The following is a 19,721-nucleotide window of genomic DNA, read 5'->3' as shown; positions in this document are numbered from 1 at the left end:
TTAATTCATTACAATAGAGAAGACAATGAAATGTGATCTTCCTTGATACTGCACATTTGTCTGGGTTTTCACTTGTAAATTGAAACCCTGGTTTTACTCATTACTGACATCTTTTTCAGTCATTTAATTTATGACATTTGTGAACAGTAGCTCTTGGGTTTTAAACCATACTACACTCGTTTTCTCCAGATGCTGAAGGGTAACGGGACCCTTTAGTTGGTGAACTTCATAGGAATTCCTTTGTACCTTGCATCACTTTTTAATGCAGCATTAACTTAGGATGTCCAGCTTTACAAAGTTACCACTCTCATCTCTGACTCCTTTGGGGTGAGTTGATTTTACTCTCCCACCCAAATGTATGTTAAAAATAATTTAAGAAAAAGTCTTTGTACAGAAATCAGCTGTACAAGTTAAAAAGAAAGTCACCCTTTTGTCTGAAATGTCCATTCTATCCTCACTTGTTCATATCTTCTCAGGTACAGCAAAGTGCAACTTTCTTCATAAAGTCTCTGCTAATTACCTTTCCTGTCCCTCTGTCTCCTGTTGTTCTTTATCTGTAGCAATGATTGCAACATCTTGATTTATATTGAGTTTTAATTATCTGGATAATTTATATCTATCCCCACTAAACTGAAAATATATAGAGCCCTGGACCGTATTCTCTGTTACAGTTTCCTCTCCTCAATCCTTTATGCCTAACAATTAAATAGTCATTGAATGGATTAACACATGAATGAATGAATCACTGAATGAAAAGACAGGTATGCTGAGAAAGATTTAGTTATCTTCATGAGTCTCTTTGGACCATCTGCCTGTAAAACATATGGCTTAGAATGAATGCTTTTTAAAGTACTTCTAGTTCTACAATTATTCCTTTTATGTTTTAGGACAACATCTTCTACCCAACAAAAATCAGTTAAAAGAAAGTAATTAATTTCAGGCTTAGTGTTCTCAGCCCAAAATAAGCATTTCAAGGTGAAAGTAGGGAAGTGTAAACTACCAAAAAAGACTAAAAAAAATATTTAACTTTATGAAAATAATTAAAAGCAAATGGATGTCATTCTCTTCTAAAATTCCGTGTGCCCACAATGGCTTGTCTGATCTAGATGGAAGAGAAACCACTTTTCTCTCCTGACCATGGCTATAATCTCTGCAGGTTTAGTCCAACTTGTACTTTGATAAATGGTCTTGGCCTAAGACTTGACCACTGTGAGTACTGTTCACAAGAGAATTTTGGTTGGTCTCTTTGGTTAGTGAACATATCAGTCATACATCTGATATTCCAATAAGACTCTGTGGTAAGTAATGTTGTATTTGTAAGGATGTTTTTACCATGTCACTTATCAGATTAAAAAATTTTCAATCAAATGTAAAGAATGCCTGGTTGGTCAGCATTCCAGAATATTTCTAAATGTTAGGAAAGAATAAAGACTTACATAAACCTTTGAAAAAATTGAACTGAAGAAAACAGCAAACATGATCAAGGTAGCTATATTAGAGAAAATTAGATGTGGCTACAAATTGTTTTAAAAAAAAGACTCAACCTAACAATAGCAGAATTAAAATAGAGGTTCTTTCTTTTTCATTTAAAGGCTATCTGGAAGTAAGTACTCCATGACTGGCAGGGGGACTTCACGAAATTGTCGGGGATCCAAGCTCTCTCTTTTTTGTTCATCATTATTTTGGCATCCATCTTTCAGTCTTAAGTGGATAACTGACTTTCACTCAGTTAAAAAGACATGTCCTATTTCATTAAGGATTCCTCCACATCCATTTGGCCTATTTTGTAGTTCCAAGGCCTTATCTAGGTGTAGTGGAGACTGGAAAATGTAAAGTTTATTCTAAGCAACCATGTGCCCAACTAAAAATTATGGGTTCTATTTCTAAGGAAAAGAGACCATGGATAGTACCCACAATAGATGACTATCATTAAGAAACATTTATGTGGAGTATTTGGCTAGTCCTTGTACTGAACAGCCTCACAGTTTGGTGAGAGAAAACAAATCTGTATATGACAGTGTCAGAAACGGATCTTCAATCCAGTACTCCCTTCTCCTATTCTTGTTTTTGATTAGTGTACATGCCAACATTCCAGGCATCTAATCTTGATTTCCTAGTCTAACTTCTGATAATAAACATTGCTATTCCACGTTCCATAATTTGCTAGAAATTGGAGATTTTGCTTCTGTACTGCAGCTTGTATTTATCCCCTTACTCACGTCTTTGTTGATTCCTTTATGCACAAGCTTGACCTTTGTTAAGTTTTCTGTCAGTTATTGTAATAATTCCAAATCGGTCCCTTCCCCAGGGATTCTCTATCACATCTATTCAAAACATTTACCATTCTGATTAAAAAAAAACAACAACAGCAAAGACTTAAGTTACTTCTCCTGTCTTATATTTCAGTCCTCCGATTGGTGTCACTTCTATCTTAGCTCCATCTGGCTACTCTTTTTCTCATGCTTGCTTGTCCCAACCTTTTTCAGTCAAATTAGACTCCCTGTCCTTTTTTTTTTTCTTTTTTTAATTGAAGTATAGTTTCTATACAATACTATATGTTACAGGTGTACAATATAGTGATTTACAACTTTTAAAGATTATACTCCATTTACAATTATTATAAAATATTGACTATTTTTCTCATGTTGTGCAATATATCCTTATAGCTTATCTTATACCTAATAGTTTGTATTTCTTACTGTATTATACTTGTACTAAGTATGCTAAAGTACCAAGTCACTTTCAGTCATGTCCAGCTCTTTGCAACCCCATGGACTATAGCCCACTAGGCTCCTAGGTCCATGAGATTCTCCAGGCAAGAATACTGGAGTGGGTTGCCATTTCCTTCTCCAGGGGATCTTCCCAACCCAGGGATGGAACCTGCATCTCTTATGTCTCCTTCATTGACAGGTGGGTTCTTTCCCGCTAGCAACACCTGGGAAGCCCATACCTATACTATACCTACTAAATACTCTCTACCCTTCCTGGTCCCCACTGGTAATCACGAGTTTATTCTCTATGTCTGTGTCTGCTTCTTTTTTGTTATATTCACTGGCTCAATGTGCTTTTTAGATTCTACATACAAGTCATACCATAGGATATTTGTCTTTGTCTGACTTATTTCCTTAGCATAATGACCTCCAAGTACATCCATGTTGCTGCAGATGGCAAAATTCCACTCTTTTTATGGCTGAGTAGTGTGTGTGTGTGTGTGTACACTGCATTTTCTTTGTCTACTCATCTATTGATGGGCACTTAGGTTGCTTCCATATCTTGGCTATTGTAAACAATGCTCTATGAACATCAGTGTGCATGTATCTTTATAAATGTGGGCTTGGGAGGTTTTCCAAGAGTGGAATTTCTGGAACAAATGGTAATTTTGTTTTTAATTTTTTGAGAAACCTCAATACAGATTTCCACAATTTACATTCCTACCAACAGAGTAAAAGGTTTCCCTTTTCTTCATATCCTTGCCAGCATTTGTTATTTGTGTTCATTTTGATGATTGTCATTCTGACAGGTGTGAGGTGATAGCTCATTGTGGTCTTACAAAATAAATAGCTTTAATTACAGATTTCATGTCCCAATTTCACATTCCACCATGATATTTCAAGGATTTATACTTTTTTTCTATCTACCTTTTGTTCTGATTTTCAACTTTTCTTGAACTTTCTAGTGTCTTTCCTCATATGGATTTGCTTTTCTTTTCTTCCTAGGTGTTCACCCAAATGAGAAAGAGAGTCACTTTGGTTAGGAGATCATACTTAAGAATCTGGAGATTAAGGTTAAAAAAGAGTATTATACATTGTCATGCTTCAGCAAATAGAGTGTGATTAAGCATTAGACATCCCTGTTCATGACAGTTCCTTAGGCTTTCCTTAAAGTTCCTTAGATCTACCACTGTAAACTGGCCTTCACTTTTAAATGCCCAGCCTCCTTTCCGCTTGATCTGTCACCTACATATTACCTCTATTCTCATTTTTAATTTCTTTCACACGTGGCTTGTTCACCCCCTTCTTTCTTAGATTATGTATGCAAACTAAAGTTTTTTAAATATTATTATAGAAATTTTTGAGCACCTACCTTGTACTTTGTATCACAATGGTGTGATCACTCAGCTAGAACCACACATCCTGGAATGAGAAGTCAAGTGGGCCTTTGGAAGTATCACTATGAATAAAGCTAGTGGAGGTGATGGAATTCCAGTTGAGCTATTTCACATCCTAAAAGATGATGCTATTAAAGTGCTGCACTCAATATGCCAGCACATTTGGAAAACTTGCTAGTAGCCACAAGACTGGAAAAGGCCAGTTTTTCATTCCAATTCCAAAGAAAGGTGATGCCAAAGAATGCTCAAACTACCGCACAATTGCACTCATCTCACATGCTAGTAAAGTAATTGCTCAAAATTCTCCAAGCCAGGCTTCAACAGTATGTGAACTGTGAACTTCCTGATGTTCAAGGTGGATTTCAAAAAGGCAGAGGAACCAGAGATCAAATTGCCAACATTCATTGGATCATCAAAAAAGCAAGAGAGTTCCAGAAAAACATCTATTTCTGCTTTATTGACTATGCCAAAGCCTTTGACTGTATGGATCACAACAAACTGTGGAAAATTCTGAAAGAGATGGGAATCCCAGACCACCTGACCTGCCTCTTGAGAAATCTGTATGCAGGTCAGGAAGCAACAGTTGGAAATGGACATGGAACAACAGACTGGTTCCAAATAGGAAAAGGAGTACGTCAAGGCTGTATATTGTCACCCTGCTTATTTAGCTTATATGCAGAGTACATCATGAGAAATGCTGGGCTGGAAGAAGTACACACTGGAATCAAGATTGCTGGGAGAAGTATCAATAACATCAGATATGCAAATGACACCACCCTTATGGCAGAAAGTGAAGAAGAACTAAAAAGCCTCTTGATGAAAGTGAAAGAGGAGAGGGAAAAAATTGGCTGAAAACTCAATATTCAGAAAACTAAGATCATGGCATCTGGTCCCAACACTTCATGGGAAATAGATGGGGAAACAATGGAAACACTGACAGACTTTATTTTGCGGGGCTCCAAATACACTGCAGATGGTGATCGCAGCCACGAAATTAAAAGACAGTTGCCCGTTGGAAGAAAAGTTATGACCAACCTAGACAGCATATTCAAAAGCAGTCATTGCTTTCCCAACAAAGGTCCATATATTCAAAGCTATCGTTTTTCCAGTAGTCATGTGTGGATGTGAGAGTTGGACTATAAAGAAAGCTGAGCACTGAAGAATTGATGCTTTTGAACTGTGGTGTTGGAAAAGACTCTTGAGAGTCCCTTGGACAGCAAGGAGATCCAACCAGTCCATACTAGAGGAAATCAATCCTGAATATTCATTGGAAGGACTGATGCTAAAGCTGAAACTCCAATACTTTGACCACCTGATGCGAAGAACTGACTCATTTGAAAACACCCTGATGTTGGGGAAGATTGAAGGAGGGAGGAGAAGGGCAAGATGAGATGTTGGATGGCATCACCAACTCAATGGACATGAGTTTGAGTAAACTCCGGGAGTTGATGATGGACAGGGAGGCCTGGTGTGCTGCAGTCCATGGGATCACAAAGAGTCGGACACAACTGCGTGACTGGACAGAACTTAACTGATATTGTACTTTATAGGAAATTTCTCATTTTAGTCTCCCAGTGTTTCAAAGAAGGCATTGTATCCACATTTACAGAGGATTAAATGAGGCCTAGATCGAGTGGGAAGCCAGCATAGGATCAAACAGTTAAGTACTAGTGTCAAAATCCAGAGTTTGAATCTAGATTTGTCTCTGCAGTGACTTTTTTTTTTTCCTTTACATTACATTCTCTCTTCATGATATACTTGCAATATTCTATTTATACTTTTTCCTCCAAATTTTACCTTTTTTTAAAGACTTACTTACAGAGTCAAAGAAAGGAATAAATAAATTGTTGTGCAGGTTAAAAGGAAGGAAAGTTTACATTCAGTTGTGGAGATATAAAGAAAGTACTTGTACATGATAGAGTGGAGGTTTGATTAATATTCTTACCCTGTTAGTTGCAAGAACAGTCCAAGTAGAAATCACTTCTTACTATTTTGTTCATATAGTCCCAAAGCTAATGCTTTGAAAACAGAAGACACTCAGAAGCATTAAATTGTATATTTAAAAAAAAAACACAGAAATTGCGACATAGACAAGAAAATATATGGATAATATTGATAATGAGGGCAGTTATTTTGTCAGATTTCACATTTGATAGAAATCCTATTTGGCTGGAACATTCAAAAAATACTTCATCATCAAGTAGCTGGAATTTAATGGGCAGATAGGATGCCCATGTAGAGGAGAAAAAAGCATTCTTTTGAGGAGAGGATTTCAGAGAGGAATACCAAGTTGGAAAGCCATTATAATTTGAGCAGACTATTAATGAAAAGAAAGTTTAGGGGATCAGATTAAAGATGTAGGCAGATAGAGGCATTTGGTAGACAATGAAGGAGTCTCTTCTTATGTAAAAATGAGACAAAATTACACCGTCAATGAGATTTCAGAGAAATCAGAGTGGGAAGGGACTAATATTAACTAATGCTTACAGAGGCTTGCTAGATGCCATTTATTGGACTGAGCACTTCATGGAGTATTCCATTCAGTCCTTGCAGTAGCTTTATGATATAAGTACTGTTATTATCCCCATTGTACAGATGAATAAACTGAAACTGAGATTAAATTGCTTACCAGTATCTCAATGTGGCAGAATATGGATTCAGACTAAGACTGTGTGGTTTCAGAAGATGCTGTTCTTACCAGTAAACAACATTTCAACAAGGAGAACTCCTTGTGGTGCCAGGGGAAGAGAAGAGAGGCTATTGGCTGACTTAATTTCTATATGTATTGGTACGGTTTAAGTATTTAATTAGCATTGCTGCTGCTGCTAAGTCACTTCAGTCGTGTCCAACTCTGTGTGACCCCATAGACGGCAGCCCACCAGGCGCCACCGTCCCTGGGATTCTCCAGGCAAGAGCACTGGAGTGGGTTGCCATTGCCTTCCCAATGCATGAAAGTGAAAAGTGAAAGTGAAGTCACTCAGTCGTGTCCAACCCTCAGCGACCCCATGGACTGCAGCCTTCCAGCATTGCTAGTGAGTTGCACTGGTGTGCCTAAGTGCCTGGAATGATCAGAAGACAATTAAGTTGACACATGGTCTCCATCAAATTGTTTGAAAAACAAAAATATTGGTAAATAAAAGAAACCCCATGATAGAAATACATAGCAGCAGATGTCAGTAGAGTAGAGGGTGGTCTCTGGCCTCCAGCTGTTTCCTTCATGGCAAGGATGCCTGGTTGCTGAGGACTGTGGACACTCCTGTGGGCTCGCTCACTGGGCAGCACTTGCAGGGCTGGCCAGGCCCACAGCTGCACAGGTCAGCCCTCTGTTCTCGAGATGGTTCCCCCTGCTTTGCCTAGTTCTGCTGTGCTTGCACATTTAATTCTTTGTATTTAAAGAAACAAGATCATTTATTTTTCTTGTTATAGCTCATGCTCCAAGTTTTATAATGAAGCCATTAATAGTTGCTTTAATTGTTTTTGTTTTGGGACAGCAATAGTGTAAAGAATATTGTAATGCTCTCTGAAGTTTAACTTTTTCTCTACTGGCTGAAGACTCAGAGTTTCAGTAGCATGCATTTCTTTCCCTTGAGTAACAGTTTATAGAAATGTGACAGTGTAATACCATAATTCATTATTTTAGTTTGTGCTTTACAGTCTTTAAAGAATTATATGTAATGTTCTAAACATATGTGATTAAATGTAATTCAAAATCTCATACAACTTTTAAATTGTTCTGCAGGTGTCACTGTTGAGTGAATACTTGATGCCAATTTGCTAAATGCATTCTTCTTAGCTTCTTCTTTTCCAGTGCTGTAGACATTTTTTTCTTTCCTGTAATAAAAATGAAGGTGCTTAATATATTGTTTATGGAAACATACAATCAATAGGTATGTCATTAATTTGTCAATAAAATAATTGCTCTATTGTTGGTATTTATGCTATCATGTCTCCAGGAATTACCCTCAATCTTGAACTTAAAATACCAGCTGGCATACTTAAAAGAACATCAAATTAGGAGCTCAAAGATTTGAATTAAACTTCTGATAGATTTTGAAAGGATAAGTTATTTAAACTCTCTCGACTTCAATCTCTGTATCTGTAAAAAATAAAAGAGAACCGAGGACAGCAGTTCTTGATAAAGTTTTTCTAAGGGTAATAGTTTTATTATGTACTCCTTTTATTCTTCTTCGTGATTTTTGTCCTATCCGTTATCACATTTCTCTTTTTATTCAATCTTTCTCTTCAATGGATTTTTTTGGACCAGTATTTTTCAAGCTCATCGCATTTTGGACCTGATGGTTCTGTGATGTGGGGCAGCAATCTTCCTATCACGGGACATTTAGCACAATTTAGGCCTTTATCTACTGCACGCTAGTAGGATCCTCCAGTTATGACAACCAGAAATGTCTCCAGATGTTGTGAAATGTGCCTGTGGGGAAGGTGAAGTCAAACTCAGTTAAGAAGCACTGCTTTAGAATCAGCTTCTGCAAATGCTTAGGTCTTTACTATATAATAATAGTAACCACTATTATTATTAATCTTGTAAATGTTAAGTATATTCATTAATTTTAACATTTAATATTTAATGATTATTATTTGCAGATACATTTCTTTAAAGAGTAGTTTGTGTTTATTGCCACTATTCCAAGCTTTACATTTGCTTTACTTTTCTTGATTTCTGACTTTTGTTTTCTGAGAAGTTACTAATGGCTTTTAAAAAGACATCTTTTCTTGGCTCACATTTACTTCTTATTTTCATCCTGTTTGTACCATTTAACATCTGCTGACCACCATTGTCAATTTAGAATACTCTAATATTCACTAACGAAGTGACCCTGGCAAGTCAATTAATACTTAAGCCTCAGCTTCTTCATCTGTAAAATGGAGACAATAATATAAACTAACCACATAAAATTGCTCTGAAGAATAAATGAGGTATTTATTGCCTATAAACTGTGTGTCAACATACATAGTTGGTGGTCAACTTATTACCTATTATAATACTCTAAAATATGTAATACTTTGGTATAAAGATTAGCAATATTAAGTATTATTAGTAGAACAAAGGAAATAGTGATTAATTTCCATGTATGAGTAAAGTAACATTTCAACCATGTTTTGAAGACTGAATTTGTTTAGCCAAATAAATACAGAATAAGGAACATTTTAGATAGAATAGCATCTACCAAGGTATGAAATACTGTGCTGTGGTTAGAAAACTATAGATTATTCAGCAATCCTAAAACACAGATAAGAGAGATGTAGTTGAGATGAGGCAATGGGAAGGTGACATTAAATGCTCAATAAGTAATTTGTACTTATTCTGTAGAGGATAGGGGGAGGATATCAAAGAAACATGATTAAGTCCATATGTTAGAAAGATGAGGATAAAATAAAACATGGAAATATCCAGTAAAAAGAGAGTTTGGAAATACAGAAGTTTAGGAGTGTGTAATGGAGCAAACTTTTGTCTAAAATAACCCTCTCAAGAGTAATGGAAGAAGGACAAGTCTAGTGAAATAAGCTATAGCTTTTTGAATTAATGTACTAATTATCAACAAAACACAACATTCTGTGTTTTGAAGTATTTTAATTCAAACAAAAATTTACAGTTTATTTAGAAATGATAATTTGTGAATTTGGTAGCAAGTACCAGTTAAAACTAATGATAATTATTAATACTTTCTGAGTACCTACCATATGCTGGATGCTATACCCAATTTATTATTATTAAAATTAAATATATGTAGAAACTGAACTCAGAGAGGTGTCAAAATAGAGCAGGAATGCCAACCGAGGTCTATATGACCCTTAAGTCCTTACTTTTCAATCTCCCTCTCTGCCTCTCTCTGATAACAATTTATAAACCACAGACAAAATCAGTTATTATTTCTTTTTGTTGCTTCAACCACATAATGGGAAAATATAGAAAACTGTGATTCTTGCAGGAGGGCTGAATTAAGTTTTGACAATTTTCACTTTAAACTCTTTGTCCTCCCACTGTTGCTCCATTTTTGCTCTGAGAAACGCTTTACTTTGGATTCCTGGTCATTAGAGCCAGTAGAGAAATTCAATATCTGTGGGAGAGATCATTAATTGAACGCATGGCAGGATTTCTCCACTGTTCCCAGTAAATGGAATGATTTGTTAAAAAGTGTTACAAGTCTGCCTGGAGATGGGAAGATGGTGGCAAAAATTTACCTGTTTCCCCATAAAATAAGATGATACAGTCTCCATCAAAGAGAAAAACCAAAGAAAGAAAGAAGAACAGCAGGCCTTCTCTTTTTGCTGTATTTTGATGTTTTAAAGGACTCTTGTAGAATTGAAAACCTGTGGGGTGTCACGCCCACAAGTTCCCATCATGACATGTGTTAAATTTTGCAAACAATCAAAATGTCATTTGGTTAGTTACTGCTGCTGCTGCTGCTAAGTCGCTTCAGTCGTGTCCAACTCTGTGCGACCCCAGAGACGGCAGCCCACCAGGTTCCCCCATCCCTGGGATTCTCCAGGCAAGAACACTGGAGTGGGTTGCCATTTCCTTCTCCAATGCATGAAAGTGAAAAGTGAAAGTGAAGTCACTCAGTTGTGTCTGACTTTTAGCGACCCCATGGACTGCAGCCCACCAGGCTCCTCCATCCATGGGATTCTCCAGGCAAGAGTACTGGAGTGGGGTGCCACTGCCTTCTCCGTTGGTTAGTTAAGGTAGTGCTAAATTCTCTAACAGATAAACTCAAGGGCTCGGTGGCTTAACACAGTAGGAGGTTATTTTTCAGTCTTTTGGTTGTTGTATAATCTTGGGGTTTGACAAACTGTGGTACATAGGTCAAGTCTGGGTTGGCACCCAAGTTTAGTAAGTAGAGTTTTATTGGAATGCAGCTATCACATTGTTTCCACGTTGTCAATGGTTGCTTTTGTGCAGTGAGACTAGACTGGAGTAGTTGTAATATAGTACGGCCTTAAATATTTACCGTCTGGCCCTTTATAGAAAGTTTGCTGACACAGGTTTATGGTAACTCAGGAAATCAGATTTTTTTTTTTAGCTTGTGGTTGTACCATCCTACCTTTAGCTAACCATCAGTGAAAGAGAGAAAATAGAGGATTGTGTAAGAGGCTTAGAAATTCCACAGAACTCACTTCCACTCAGTTCTGTTGGCCAGAGCCCTATCGCAGGATACCTAATTGCTGGAAAGGCCAGGAAATATAGCCTAGCCACACATTTGGAAATGGTTTGGTGAACTATTAGCAAGAATTTAGTTAGCCCATGACTGCCTAATTAGTCAGATGTTTAAAATCAGCCAAAATTTGCCATATTAGAAATATTCTCAGGTGCCCAGAAGTGGTTTCCAGATTGTCCAAAAGTTCTTGATATAAGGACATGTCTTTAAGTGCAAAACATTGAATGAGTGGAGGACCAAATTATATTCAAATTACTAAATGTACAGAAAGAAAACACTTTGTATTTAATTCCGCTTTTAAAAAATAGACCAGGCCCTTGTACACAAATGCACCATATATCAGTAATAACAGCGGTATTGTCACTCTGCAGGCTGCTTCCTGCTTGATGGTTTTGCTACCCATCTTTCGTTTCTCCTGTTCAAACCGGCTGATCCAAACTTATATCCTGAAGGCAACTCTCTTGATCCTGTGCCCTTGTTTCTACTTGCTTTACTGCTCAGCTTGTTGCATTTTTCTCTTACTGGTTTTGGAAGCTCTCCCATCAAGCTGGGAGCCAGAAGGGCCAAAAGAGTGTCACATCTGAATTCTAGAAGTGAAATGTAGAGCCGGGCTGGAGTCAGGAAGGGAGTCAGGAGCAGGAAGGAGGTGTTTGGTGGCTTCTAGATGTCCAATGTGTGGCTGCATAGTTGTGTGAGGGAGTATCTGCTCTCTCCGCCTGAAGACACCACCGAGCTCTGTAGGCACATTACACATTGGCTCCAAAGTGGACCTAGTGGCAGTGGATGAATGGGTCATTGACAATTCCATCACTAGTATTGGAAGAAGCAACTCATATTGCAATCCTTTCAGACCTTGGTGAGCAAATACAAAGAACAGTGCATAAAACAACCTCTTTTCAAATGCAACATAAATTTCTAAATGACTTAATTGGTCTTTTAGATTTAATTGTACATCTGGGACTCTCCACTCAGGTTTATACTTCTCTTTATCAGTGTTTACTGTTTAGCTTTAGCATGGATCAATTTAAATTGCTCAGCTTTTAGGCTCTGAAAAATATGCAGGTAATAGGTATTTCTCTTTATTGCCCCTGAATGCTTACATTTTTAATCTTGCTGTGCCTCTCTGTTTTTGGCCATTCGTTGCATTTCTACAGAGCAATATTTTTGCCAGAATCATTTGTGTTATTATTTTGACCCATATACTTTTTTGGATTCTGTTTTACATTTCCTTTCTCCTCAAACCATCTGCTTTTTATAGCTGTTTTTTCCTTCCTCTGGCTGGCTTTTTGATATCCACACTTGTGTGTTGCCTTCTTCCACTGAACACAAGGGTTATCATCTCCAACAATACATTCCCTCTGCTCTTTTCCTCTGATTCAAGCTAAATCTATTGTATTCTAAAACAAGGTTGCTCTTTCACAAATAAATCCCTCCAAGTTCTACTTCTGTGTCTATGTCATGGATCCTATTTCCTCTATCTATTAATTAGTCCATCATCAACTATTTATGCTTACTATGTAAAAGGAAGTGTGTGTGTGTTTGAAAGCTCATTTTAACATGATGGGCTTTGTGGGAAATATGCTGGCAACAACTGAGTCTTTAGGAATTTATATTTATTATTGAGGGCAACATTAAAATCCTCTTTGGTATTACTTAGAAATATCAGAAACACTTATATTGATAATTCAGGTTTCCAATAATCATAGTGTTTATTATACATTTGAAGTATGTTTTTGTTTTCTTTAAATTTCAAACAGGTTTATTCCCTTCAGTTGAGACAATCAAAAAATGTCTCCAGACATTGTGTTTCCCCTTGGAGTGGGGAAATTGCCCTCCGTTTAGTACTGCCAGTGCAAATCCTGTCTCTCTTGAAAAAAAAAAAAAGCTTTAGTAGAATTAAAAAAAAATGCAACGTGACTTCAAAACATGTGTGAATAAAATAGGATCATAAGAAGGAAAGAACAATAGAATAAGATAAAGCTAGAGGAAAGACTGGTGTATAAAATTTATTCTGTGATGTTTTGTATAGTTGCTAAAGGTCATCTACACATTTAGATCTGAGCTTTGGAGCTGCTGATACATGAAGGTTAAAGCAAGTGATGTTTTTATCAATGCCCAAAGCATGAGCTAATATTTCCTTAGGAGAGTCACATCTTTGTCTGCTCTTTGGTGTGCAAGAAATATTTTGTAGGGGCATAGGGACATCTTACTGTATAATTTAAATAACAATTTTCCTGATACCATTTTTATTCCAAATTTAACTTATTGTTTTCTCCCCTTCTCCTTACCTTCTATAAGGAACTATTAAGATGAAAAAAATTCAGTCCACATAGGTGAGTGACTATATTGGTTTTCGCAGAACTGTCCTGATTTTTAGCTCTGAAAGTTTTTGTTCGGGGAATCTCTCAGTCCAGGGCACAGTGGAATGGTGGGTCACCCTAATTCTGAATCCGATGTTCTTATTTTTCTCTTTACTTTTATTTCACTTTTATCTCATTATTAATTCTAATTTGGTAGTAGTTGAAAATGTATTTTATATTTATTGATTTTAAAATATCACCTTATTTAATTAAGGATTCATTGTCAGACTCAGTTGGACAGACCATGTCCTTTCTTGAATGCCAGTTATTCAGATTAGAAGTAGTTTCTGTGGAGGTTTTAGTTGTTCAAAGAATGACTCTCTTGTTTTGAAGTTCAGGTGCTTACATCTGCTCCTTCACACCTCCGCCATTTTCGCTGCTGCTGCTAAGTCGCTTCAGTTGTGTCCGACTCTAGTGTTGGCAATACTGAATGCCCTGTTGTTTCATTTTGTGTGAAAGACTCAGGGTTGTCAGTGAAACAAACATAGTTCCCTGCGTTCATCAGGTGATTTCCAACAGAAGTTCCATAGTTCTGAGTTGAATTTGGAACTATCTTGAGGTTAATTTGTTTTCTCTCCACACTCGGAAAAACAGGACTTTTCAATATACTTCAGCAGTGTCTTTCTTCATAAGACAGACAGGATGTGGTCTGGGAGAAAGTCCACACTTTTAACAATAGCCCATTGACAAAAACTTGGGGAAGTACAGAGAGGAAGAGAGCATCTGTCTACACCCAGAATTATCAGAAGCATTTGTGCGTGTGTGTGTGTGAGAATCTTAGTTTTCAGAAAAATGTCTTTTAAGGTCACCCGTTTACCCCCTGTTTTTATTGGATGAGGAAGATTGGCTTCAAGATAACACAGCATTTTAAATTCAGGGGAGGAATTGCATCACACTTTGTCTAGTTATCCCAGGCAGAAAATTAATTCCCTCAGGCACTAAACACATTTTGTTTAGCTCTTATGTCTGGTGCGTGTGAGGCAAGCTAAGAGAATTTAAAATGCAAGAAGATAAAATCCAACTGAAAGGTAAGACTGCAGAGGTTTCAGCAAGAAAGAAATCCTTTTAGGCCGAGAGTAGGCCAGGTGTCGACGACTATCTACAACTCATTCTGGGTACGATTTGAGAGAAGATGCTGCTTGGAGTAAGGGTATCACACGCACTGATACATCCCTTTCTCTTCTGCAGCCTTGATCAAACAGTCATTAAATTTTTAATTAAATTTAATATTTTGAGGATTTACAAGAAAATCTCAGACATCATATCCCTGTGTTTGTTCTGTTGCATTCATAGTTTGCTTTGCCTTCCAGAGGACAGTTCCTGTCTATATCCACCCCCTCACAAGGGTGACTTGTCTGAACACATTCAGTGAAACAGCTGCCATTGAGTTGAAAGAGTTAGAGCGAGTCCCAATGTCTGCCTTGTCTTTTGTTTTCTTCTTTTCAAGTGTGGTTGTGTAAAACTTTTGTTCACGTCTTACCACCTGGATCCTCTGGTGAATGTGCCGCTACTCTCCAAAGGACTTGGCTATGGGTACTTCCTGTTGTATAGTGGGCTTTCATTTACAGGACATCTGTAAAACAACCTCATGAATTAGTCATAATAGCAAAAATGGCATTCTAATAAATATAGTAAAACTTCAGAGGACATTCTTGAGCCAGGAGAAAGTCCCCCAAACAGATGTGATTTAAGATGAGTAAGCCGTAAGTCAAGGTGCGGGTCTTATACTCTCTACCAGAAAACAGCACTTGGATTTCCTGGCAATGCAATTATGTAATAACTGTGGTTTCTTTCTGTAAACTGTGTCTCAGACAGGGAGGAAGAAGGAACCAACTGGATTGTGTAATTTTATAAATAGAAACAGCCATGTTAAAATAACAGGACTGCTCTGAGTAAAGCCTATGAATGTTGCTACTAGCTGCAAAGCTGGGCTGTTGAATGAATATAAAATCCGTTCTGTGGAGTATATCTCAGGTTTGCCCAAGGATGCTTAATGGGAGAAGTCAGTGAGAAGTCCTTACCCTCCTTCCATTGTATGCCAAGTATTTTAGTTCCAGTAAATGAAAATTTTCTCTGCTAGAAATAGTCAAATTGAAGACATATTGGAAATTTGTCCTCCAGTACGAAAAATAAATAATGAGCTCACACCATTTTTAATACAGCACATAATTTACTAAACACTTGGAAGAGTTTATCCTGGCAGTGGTATAAAGGATAAAAAGGCACCTATCATCTTATCTATTGAACAAAATGTATGCAACTTTTGCCATATGCTTCTGGAACACTAGATGATTTAAACTTTACTGCTGTTCTTTATTTTAGAGGGCAGAACCCAGGTAAATAGAGATAAATTTCTGTAATAAAGACTGAACCATCAGTCTTCTCAGCGTGATGCCATTTGATTAGATATATGTTCCAAAAAAGAGACTGTGCTATGTTTGCCAGTTTGCTGAGGTTTATAGATCGTAAGTTTTGACTCTCTCAGGAATGACTATACAATACCAGTATTTTCTGTGATTTTTGTGACTCTAAAAGTGATACTAGTCCTTCCCAGATGCTGTTGACAAATTAATCTTCCATAGCACATCTGGGAATCTTGGCATTCATTCAAAGTTCTCCCTTCAGATCAGATCAGATCAGATCAGTCACTCAGTCGTGTCCGACTCTTTGCGACCCCATGAATTGCAGCACGCTAGGCCTCCCTGTCCATCACCAACTCCCGGAGTTCACTCAGACTCACGTCCATCGAGTCAGTGATGCCATCCAGCCATCTCATCCTCTGTCGTCCCCTTCTCCTCCTGCCCCCAATCCCTCCCAGCATCAGTGTCTTTTCCAATGAGTCAACTCTTCACATGAGGTGGCCAAAGTACTGGAGTTTCAGCTTTAGCATCATTCCTTCCAAAGAAATCCCAGGGCTGATCTCCTTCAGAATGGACTGGTTGGATCTCCTTGCAGTCCAAGGGACTCTCAGGAGTCTTCTCCAACACCACAGTTCAAAGGCATCAATTCTTCGGTGCTCAGCCTTCTTCACAGTCCAACTCTCACATCCATACATGACCACAGGAAAAGCCATAGCCTTGACTAGACAAACCCTTGTTGGCAAAGTAATGTCTCTGCTTTTGAATATGCTCTCTAGGTTGGTCATAACTTTCCTTCCAAGGAGTAAGCGTCTTTTAATTTCATGGCTGCAGTCACCATCTGCAGTGATTTTGGAGCCCAGAAAAATAAAGTCTGATACTGTTTCCACTGTTTCTCCATCTATTTCCCATGAAGTGATGGGACCGGATGCCATGATCTTTGTTTTCTGAATGTTGAGCTTTAAGCCAACTTTTTCACTCTCCACTTTCACTTTCATCAAGAGGCTTTTGAGTTCCTCTTCACTTTCTGCCATAAGGGTGGTGTCATCTGCATATCGGAGGTTATTGATATTTCTCCCAGCAATCTTGATTCCAGCTTGTGTTTCTTCCAGTCCAGCATTTCTCATGATGTACTCTGCATATAAGTTAAATCTGATTGAAATGAAATTTCTCACTTAAACTCTAACTTTAAGGAGAGTCCTATTTGATTCATGTTTATATCCCCTGAGATTCCTAATATAACATCTTGCATGCAGTAAGATTTAGAACATATTTTTGAGTTAAAAAATTAATAATGGTTTTTACCATTTGCCTTGTGATGGTTTTGTTTCAAAAAGAGCTATTGTAGAGTATTCATGGTTGCTGCTGCTGCTGCTAAGTCGCTTCAGTCGTGTCCGATTCTGTGTGACCCCATAGACGGCAGCCCTCCAGGCTCTCCCTGTCCCTGAGATTCTCCAGGCAAGAACACTGGAATGGGTTGCCATTTCCCTCTCCCATACATGAAAGTGAAAAGTGAACGTGAAGTCGCTCAGTTGTGTCCAACTCTTAGCGACCCCATGGACTGCAGCCCACCAGGCTCTTCCATCCATGGGATTTTCCAGGCAAGAGTACTGGAGTGGGGTGCCATTGCCTTCTCCTATTCATGGTTGCTTGGGTATAAATATTGGCTCTACTGTTTGGGTATGTTTCTGCTATTTTAGTGATAGAGGATCAAAATCTTCTTAATTCTGGCTTTAGTGTAGTGTTCTAGTCCATCTTGAGTGACTCTATCCCAGTTCAGTGGTGGTTTCATAAGTTTCTGTATCATCATATGTATCATATGAATAGGACTTTCCTGGTGGCTCAGATGGTAAAGAATGTGCCTAGTGCAGGAGACCTGGGTTCAATCCCTGAGTCAGAAAAATCTGCTGGAGTTGAATGGCATTCCACTCTAGTATTCTTGCCTGGAGAATTTCATGGACATAGGTTCCTGGCGGGCTATAACCTATGAGGTTGCAAAGAGTCAGACATGACTGAGTGACTAACACACACACATCATATGAATAGTGAAAGGGATAGTGGAGGGTCTTCTAATACAAGACCCAGCAAATTGAAATGGCCTATCTTAAAGCCATATCGTCTTAAAAAGTGAATATACAAATCTTTGACCTGAGTGCCCCAGTTGTTGTTAACATTTATTTAGGTTGCCCTAAGAATCCTGCTTGAGAAAAATGAATATGGCTCTAACATCAAATCCAAGACTCATTGTTTCATAGGAAGCCAGCCATAGCTTTGTGCTGGAGGAACAGTAGGGAGATGGGAGATGTTCCAAGAAAACTCCCAACACCTCACATTATCTTGGCATTCTTTGATTTCCTTGTCAGTTAAAACATAATTGATGAATGCAGTAAGATTAGATCTCAATTACAGGAGAAAAACTATTAAAAATTCCAACATATGGAGGCTGAACAATATGCTGCTGAATAACCAACAAATCACAGAAGAAATAAAAAAAGAAATCAAAATTTGCATAGAAACGAATGAAAATGAAAACACAACAACCCAAAACCTGTGGGACACGGTAAAAGCAGTCCTAAGGGGAAAGTTCATAGCAATACAGGCACACCTCAAGAAACAAAAAAAAAGCCAAATAAATAACCTAACTCTACACCTAAAGCAACTAGAAAAGGAAGAAATGAAGAACCCCAGGGTTAGTAGAAGGAAAAAATCTTAAAACTTAGAGCAGAAATAAATGTAAAAGAAACAAAAGAGATCATAGCAAAAATCAACAAAACCAAAAGCTGGTTTTTTGAAAGGATAAATAAAATTGACAAACCATTAGCCAGACTCATCAAGAAACAAAGGGAGAAAAATCAAATCAATAAAATTGAAATGAAAATGGAGAGATCAAAACAGACAACACAGAAATACAAAGGATCATAAGAGAGTACTATCAACAATTATATGCCAATAAAATGGACAACGTGGAAGAAATGGACAAATTCTTAGAAAAGTACAACTTTCCAAAACTCAACCAGGAAGAAATAGAAAATCTTAACAGACCCATCACAAGCACGGAAATTGAAACTGTAATCAAAAATCTTCCAGCAAACAAAAGCCCAGGTCCAGATGGCTTCACAGCTGAATTCTACCAAAAATTTAGAGAAGAGCTAACACCTATCCTGCTCAAACTCTTCCAGAAAATTGCAGAGGATGGTAAACTTCCAAACTCATTCTATGAGGCCACCATCACCCTAATACCAAAACCTGACAAAGATCCCACAAAAAAAGAAAACTACAGGCCAATATCACTGATGAACATAGATGCAAAAATCCTTAACAAAATTCTAGCAATCAGAATCCAACAACACATTAAAAAGATCATACACCATGACCAAGTGGGCTTTATCCCAGGGATGCAAGGATTCTTCAATATCCGCAAATCAATCAATGTAATACACCACATTAACAAATAGAAAAATAAAAACCATATGATTATCTCAATAGATGCAGAGAAAGCCTTTGACAAAATTCAACATCCATTTATGATCAAAACTCTCCAGAAAGCAGGAATAGAAGGAATATACCTCAACATAATAAAAGCTATATATGACAAACCCACAGCAAACATTATCCTCAATGGTGAAAAATTAAAAGCATTTCCTCTAAAGTCAGGAAAAAGACAAGGGTGCCCACTTTCACCATTACTATTCAACATAGTTTTGAAAGTTTTGGCCACAGC

At 37.6% G+C, this 19,721-nt stretch overlaps 1 protein-coding gene across 9 annotated transcripts in view; it reads left to right on the top strand.

The window, feature by feature from the left end:
* NAV3 (neuron navigator 3) overlaps positions 1–19,721 on the top strand; it is a 908,237-nt gene that overhangs the window by 524,163 nt on the left and 364,353 nt on the right. The window lies entirely within an intron of this gene.

Source organism: Bubalus bubalis, chromosome 4, assembly GCF_019923935.1.
Source record: "Bubalus bubalis isolate 160015118507 breed Murrah chromosome 4, NDDB_SH_1, whole genome shotgun sequence".
NCBI lineage: Eukaryota > Metazoa > Chordata > Mammalia > Artiodactyla > Bovidae > Bubalus > Bubalus bubalis.
This window is presented reverse-complemented; position numbering and strand designations above follow the sequence as displayed.